The sequence below is a fragment of the Oncorhynchus kisutch genome, linkage group LG1 (genome assembly GCF_002021735.2).
Source record: "Oncorhynchus kisutch isolate 150728-3 linkage group LG1, Okis_V2, whole genome shotgun sequence".
Lineage (NCBI taxonomy): Eukaryota > Metazoa > Chordata > Actinopteri > Salmoniformes > Salmonidae > Oncorhynchus > Oncorhynchus kisutch.
The window spans coordinates 37924591-37932702 of NC_034174.2; positions in this window are offsets into that span (position 1 = coordinate 37924591).

Genomic DNA, 8112 nt, shown 5'->3' on the forward strand with positions numbered 1-8112 from the left:
TACCTGCTCCCAAGCGTTCTCATTACTATCTTAGCCAAGTGAGTGAGTGCTAGCAAACTACCAACTAGAACAGTAAGGGTGCGTTCATAAATTGATTCTGGCTATCTACTCCGATTTCAGAATACTCTCGTCTGAGTGTGCCAGAGCGCAGTATAGCTGATTAATTTACGAACGCGCAACATCTGTTGTATATGACCGGTGTCAGTAAATGTTGGCATTTAAAAAAAATGTTGCCAGCAGCATAGTTAGTCACCAACACTAGACAACATGAAAACAGCCTAAACAGGTCTGCTAGGGCGAGTGAAATGGTCAGAGTGAGATGTTCTCTCATTTGTGTCTGGAAGGCCAACATGAGCCAATTAGCTTGGGTGCTTGACTGCCGTTGTGAGGTCAGAACACTCGAATCAACCCTACTCCTCGACCAGAGCATCCTGTGTGCGCTCTGAACTCTCTGAGAGCGAAGCATTATGGAAGCATTATGAGTGTTCATAAATTCAGAGTGCGCTCTGGGGGTTTGTCAATTCAGAGCCTTGTCAAATTGTCCGCATGTAAATTCAGAGCGTTTCACTCTAGTCAGAGCGTACACTGGACGCTCTGGCGGGTTGATCCGAGAGTTCTGACCTCAAAACGGCAGTCAAGCACCCTAGCTAATTGGCTAATGTTGGCTAGCTAGCTAGCTACTTCTAGACACAAATGAGAGAACACCTCACTCTGACCATTTTACTCTCCCTAGCAGAGCTGGTTAGGCTGTTTTCGTGTTATCCAGAGTGTTGGTGACTGTAACTGTGCTGCTGGCAACAATTAGCTTTTTGCCGAGGTTTACTGACACAGGCCATATTCAACTGATGTTGAGCAGTATAAATTCATCAATTATGCTGCGCTCTGGTACACTCCAACGAGAGTGCTCTGAAATCAGAGTAGATAGCCAGAGTGAATTTACAAATGCACCCTATGAATGTATGAATGGACAATCTGATAATGCTCTGAATTTACCAATATCCAGAGCCAATCTGAGCACACTCTGGCACTCCAGAGTGAATTTACAAAAGAACTATAAAGCTACAAGTAGTGAGTAGAGTTACAAACGGACTACACTAAATTAGTTAAATATTTTACCATAGAACCTAAGAGAAATAGAACCTAAGAGAAAAGCCCTGTGGCTTCAGAATATTTGGTGTGGAGAGTGGGAAATTGTGGGGACCAGGTGTCCAACTAAGTAGGCTACAAGCAGATATGTGTTGAAATATTTTCTTGTAGCCTACTTAGTTGGACACCTGGTCCCCACAATTTCCCACTCTCCACACCAAATATTCTGAAGCCACAGGGCTTTTCTCTTAGGTTCTATTTCCCAACCTGGGAGCATTGCAAACCGTAGGTCGGGATTTTTAAAACTTGCTTACATGTACAACACAGTTGCTTTTTGGCCTTTTTTTGTGTTATTTCTGTATAACTAAATACCAACTACGAAGTTGGCTCTTTTACAATGTGGGTCAATGGGACATCATATTTGTTTTCCCCAGTTTGTGGGCGTGGTCAAGGGGAATTTCTCATTATGGCTTAAATACCGACTCAGTGTATAGCTGTCCGGATGCATGGAAAGATTAACACCATGCATGTGTTTTGAGGGGACATTTTCCATGTATTTTGGAGTCAAAAGTCTACATCGCGCCTACCTCTTCAACACATCATCACCACTATACAATTTAGAGGTATACAATCACTAGATAGCTTAGCTGTATTTTATATCAATCTCAATTATCTCAGTTATAAAATGACAGTCGACTAGAATATTAGAGTATTGGGACAACAATCGTTAGGTTTCGGATAAACTATATTATGTAAATAGTTATAATTAGACTATATTACTGTAGTGTATTGTTTGAAATAGGTTGGCCTGTTGTTTTTTGACCAGTAACGGAAATGCAAGTGCAAATGTCTCTTTTTTTATGGAAAGATAAATATCTGTGTAGGCTTTTATGTGTATGTTTTATTCCCTTGTATTCAATACGTTATTATGAAACCATTGGAGTAGGCTACAATGCAAGATGTTTGTAATGTATTACCTATTTAAATTCAATCAAAACATATAACTTACTCAGAGTAGATGATGTAAGAAATCATATAGTCTACACATAGGCCTACTTGTTTTCAGAAATAAACTGCAGTCTACAGGAAAAAATACATATTCATTTAAATGTTTATTTATTTTAGGCCTATAGGTCTTGTCTAACAATATCTTTTTAGGTTTTTGTTGTTTTATCGAGCTTAAACTAAATGTATTTGTAACCAGCGCAGTGTGACAATTGGAATAGGGTGCATAGCCTATGCATATTTTTACATCATATTTTATTTAACTAGGAAAGTCAGTTAAGAACAAATTCTTATTTACAATCACGGCCTACCCAGGCCAATCCCTAACCCGGAAGAGGCTGGACCAATTGTGCGCCGCCCTATGGGACTCCCAACCACGTCTGGTTGTGATACAGCCTGAAATCGAACCAGGGTCTGTAATGACGTCCCAAGCACTGAGATGCAGTGTCTTAGACAGCTGCGCCACTCGGGACCCCCAGTGTGTTCATTTTTTATAAGCCTCAATATATTTTTTCAAACCATCTCTTCGATTAAGATAAAAAGGACACATAGCCATAGCCTGCAACAACAACTCAAGAACAGCTTCTGAGAAGTCCATATGTTCTTGTTTTATCCTTAATTTGATTTACTTTTAAGAATAAAAAGACTCACCATGTCAATCAACGCCGCCACAGTCAGATGTTCATATGGCTTCTTAACTAAACAAGGCTCCTAACTTATAGTAAAACTCTCTTGACTTGAGGTTCTCAGGCTAGATTTAGCCAATTCTATATGTTTACTGCTGTTTACTGCCGAAATTCCGGAAGGTTTCTGTAGAGTGACAATTGTCAATGAGCATTGTCTACCCGTCTCCCTTTGTACTTTATATTGCCGTGAGGGAAGACCACTTCCATAATAAGGTCGTAACCACCTGAAAACTTTATAGACGACATAAACTCGCCAGTGTCTCTGTGTTAACTTCTGACCCACTCCTGGCGCTTTCAGTGTTGGCCCCCACAAGCAATGTGATTGTCTGGTTTTCTCTATTTTAAGCAGCAAAGGAAAACTTAATACACAATTATATAGACAATTAAGACTCATATTAGCTATTTCATTTTTTTAAAGTCCGCCCTACCCCAACTTTGATGTATTTATTTTGCTGACTTATTTCACGTGGGCTGAAATGTATTTACAATGTAAATAAATAAATCGAGACTCACCAACACACATAGCCTATTCATTGTTTTCAGTGTTATCAATGATGGCCAATCTTGAGTTATCCTCCATTGCTAATTCACTGTGCACACAAAGAATGTTCTCCAAATGTCGTTTGTTCAGTAACAAAAATGGACTCGCAAATGTCAGAAATAATAATGTAGTTGGAAAGAGGAATATGCTTAATGTGAAGGCCGCATGCATCTTTAATCCTTCGAGGTCAAGTGAACACCTTCATTACAAAAGGCTTAATAATAATGGTTAACAATATAGATTTATATCATTAATTATATGATAGCTATACAGACGTACGAGTTACCAGACCCGGTCTCAAATATGCATAGTGAAACTGTGTTCCTTTTGGACAGATGAGAAGTTTATTGTTAAATGGGTATGGTGCAACATGTTTCTCCCTCATTTAAGACACATATCCCAATGTGCTGACAGAGCCAACAAAATGTATTGGATGAACGCATGAATACATATCAGGGCTGGTCTCACTATGGTTGTTATAATACAATGTTATACAGACCAACTTGCAATATAAGCTACCCAATATGATTATAATCAAATCAATTAGGCTATTTCGATTCGAAGAGTTAAACAATATTGTCGTCAAATCAAATGGTCACATGCATTTGTTACTGTTCCGGAGAATAATGTTTTCATGCAAATATATACAATATTTTTATGAATAAATATTTTAACTGGTCTCCATCATTTACAGAATGAACTGCTCCTATTGACCTGGGATGAGGGTACAGCATGCGCGCGCAGTTTGTCGCAGCTATGTTTATGCGCATGTGTGCGCGCATGTGGAGGGGTGTTTGGTGCGTCTGCTGGATACAACAGCGGTGTAAATGCAGTATTATGCTGTGTCTTAAATAATTGTCAACACATAGTATCGCCATAGGTCTTGGCTACCGTAATGTAGTGGTTGTTTGAGTACTAGGCTATCAGCATCTCGGACCGATATTCGACTGGAGTTTGATGTTCTGCACATGTAGGATATGTGACTGTTACTGTTTCAGAGGTAGGAGCAAAGAAAAACAGAACCAAATTAAAGTATATAGGACTAGACTGGCGGTACAATTGCGTAAAGGGTGGGACAACAGTAAGGAACGAACAAGGAAATGGAGAAGGCTAGCTTTCATCGCCACAATGCATGAGATGTGAGTTTCTGGAGTTGCTGAGTTTATTCCAAAGATAGTGAAGTGTCTTTATGAAGAAGGAAATATATAGAGAATGGGTCGGGGAGGAAGGGGGCGCAGCGCATTTCTGGTTGTTTGGTGGGAAATTTGCAGCTGATAAAAGTTTACGACTGAATCGGAACTTGGATTGGCTGTAGATTGTCATGTGACTCCCCCTCGATGAACATGAACTTTGATTACTAGCATCCTCAATCGATACACGACCTGCCCGTCTAAGCAACAGCATTTTTCGCGTGCTATACATAAATATGTTTTATTTTGCAGCACACCTACATGTTTAGCCATCCTATTTCACTGCTACCCCCCCCCCCCCCTCTCTGACTTTATGGCTTCCCGTCCCCCTCTCTCTCTCTCTCTCTCTCTCTCTCTCTCTCTCTCTCTCTCTCTCTCTCTCTCTCTCATCGCTGTTAAGTCAGAAGTGGAGCATGAGTAGTCTACTCGGTTCCCGATAGTGTATTGTAACACTTCAGAGCCCGAATACCCTTCCTTTCGTTCTACAGAGTTAAACAGAATACCAGCCACTTATAGGATATTAAAAAGTTGGGTTCGTCGGTCTTCTTGGTTTCCCTCCCGCCCTCGTAACAGCTGGACCAGTGAACGTGAGTCATGTAGTGGCAAGGAGAACGTGGGTAAGTTTGAGTTTCAACGGTCCTTATTAGTTTAAAATGAATCTAATGGTCTGTGGCCCATCGGATGAATCTAATGATGTTATATATATTTTACTAAACGGGGAGTCAATGCAGAAGTTGACCAAATCATGCATATTATGTATGCTATGCTTATATTGACACTGTGAGGTCTATGGTCTATGGACATACGGTTTTGGCCTGATATAGGTATAAATATTGTAACGTCAGTCTACTTGTTCGTGGAAATATCAAATGCAAAACAAATTGTGTAGTAGTCTATATATTATGGTTTAGTAATATGCTACACATTCTGCGTTGTAATAAAAAGAGTGTCTATTAGGCTTTGTTTTGTTATAGAATTAATATTGGTTTGTGGAGTTGAATTAACTTTTTTTGGACCTGAGCCTGCATCTCTCAAAGTTTTAGTGAAAGGCCAATACATCTGCAAGTGGAACTGTTCCTAGTAGCTTATTGTAACCCATGTGAGCAATCATTTTGGTTCTGACAGAAATAGTCAAGACGGCCAATGTGCATCACCAGGACTAACTTGTTGTAATGCTTATTGTATCAGACCATAGAAAGTAACTAGTACCTTGTGGCGTGGGAGTTGATTGATGCCTGGGATAGTTTACTGTAATTGTTCCTATTACATTTGAGCTACTTGTTTTATTTAAAGGAAAATTCCACCCCAAAACATTTTTTATTTTATTTGTTTCATTAGTCCATTGTTGATATAGTCCCAAAATGTTTTGCTTGTCAGCAATCAAGTTTTCTGCATATGTAACTTTCAACATAGAGAAATGATCCTGTATGATGCCTTTTGCATCATTTCTGTATGTTGAAAGTTACATATGTTGAAAACTTGATTGCTGACAAGCAAAACATTTTGGGACTATATCAACAATGGACTAATGAAACAAATACAAAACAAAATTGGGGGGCGGAATTTTCCTTTAACTCTTTAATGGTACATGCCTTAAACATCAAGTGTGATGCCTTATGATACCCTGGTGTGATTCAGGAATGATGTTTTCTCAGTCTGCAGTCAAGTAAATATTTCATTGGTAACCATTCCTTATTACCAGGCCTAGGCTATTGCTTTGGCTTTAATGTTTAGGACTCGTGTCTTTAATTTGTGGCAATACATTGAGATGCACACAGATATAGCCTTTTGTATAAACCTTCATACTGATATTATATAGGTAAGTAAAGCTGCGACACATGCGTAAATAAAAGACCCATTGTTCCGTTGGTTATTTATCTGAACCATATTGCAACATGAGCAGACAAAAGAAAAGGGGGTTCTGGTGACATTGTGGTGGTGTGAAAGTATTAGTTTTGTTTATTGAACTGGTACACTTGTGTATAAAGTGTAGGCTATAATCTACATATACACTAATGAGTATTGTGTTTAATGTACGTCGTATACACTAATGTGTGTTGTGTATAATGTACATACACTACTGTGTGGCCTATCAGTACAAGGAAGTTTATTTACACACACTTAATCATCATGGATCACCAAAGCCAAACACTTTATTTAGTTAGACATTGGATAGCCTCAGTCAATAACTTATCACAGCAATACAACATCAAACATGTTATAGTTTTTGTCATGCACAGCAAATAAGCAGTGGAATGTGGCAATACCCTACCAATTCAGGCCCAAACCTCTTTTCTCACACCTAATTTGCATTACATTCAACACTGCCATCTAGTGTTCAATCACAACACCTAACTGCCAATATACTGTGTGATCCATACCGTGAGTACATGTGGCATAGGCCTATTGTCAATAGTGTATGTCCAGTCACGTTAGTTTTATGTAATTAGATGTTGACTATGACACAATATTGGACAAAATAATAACATGATGTTGTTTCCGTAGCCCACAGTAAGCTGCAAGAAGTGTTGTTTGCACTGCTCCCTATATACCCTGTATGAAATAGTTTGGGCTGGCTCTAGACGTTTTGGGGCCCTAAGCAAGGTTTGGTTGGGAGGGCCCACCTTGGGGGCAAAACATTATAGTGGCCCCCATCTTGACGATGGAGAGAAAAATTTACATTTTATAGTTCATTTTCTGCAATTGTACACATTTTGAAGTGGGGCGTAGAGAAAATGTTGCAGTTTTAATGCAAGTTTTTGGCAGTTATACACATTTTGCCATGGTGCCGGAGAGAAAACCTTTCAATTTTATGAGATATTTCATAAAATTCTACTAATTTTGCCATGGGGTGGAGAGACATTTTTTAAGTTTTAAAGCAAATTTCCTGCAATTCTACACATGTTGTAATTACTTATGTCGTATTACTTATGTACTATTCAATAGTAAATTGAGACCTGACTGAGTTCTTTTTTGGGGTGGTCAGGGCCCCCTAGCGACTGGGCCCTAAGCGACCGCTTATGTTGCTTATACCTGGAACCGGCCCTGCAAATAGTAGGGCCTATTTTAAAGATTCGTCTTAGGGACCTAAGCTTTTGCACCAGCTAATGGGGATCCTAATAAAATAACAAAATATGACACATGGCAAAGACCTTGTGACTACAATGCAGCAACCAACAACCCAATGGCTTTACCATACTAAATTGCCATTCCTTGCCAGCAATAATGGTTGAAGACTTATTCCTATTAAATAATAATAAGTTGTATTATTATTATAGCTTATGTTGTTGCTTTCACAGTTCTTTTTTTACTAAAATGAGAGCCAGGTGCTGCTTGGCTTTGTTTGGGATTTACCTTGCCTGTAATTATTACTAAGAAGACAAGACCATAATTTAGTAGCCCTTTAAATGCCTCCCATGAAAAAAAAGTGGGCTGCAGTCCGTTACCTGCAAGCTATAGAGTTTTGTCGCTTGCCAAGAAATGGGTCAAATAGCTGCAGCATATAGGAACCATAACCCTTACCCGAGATAGGCGCACAACTCACATTTTCCCGTAAATCGTGGATTGTCAGATAAATATATTTGCGTAAATTCAGGTTGATGCG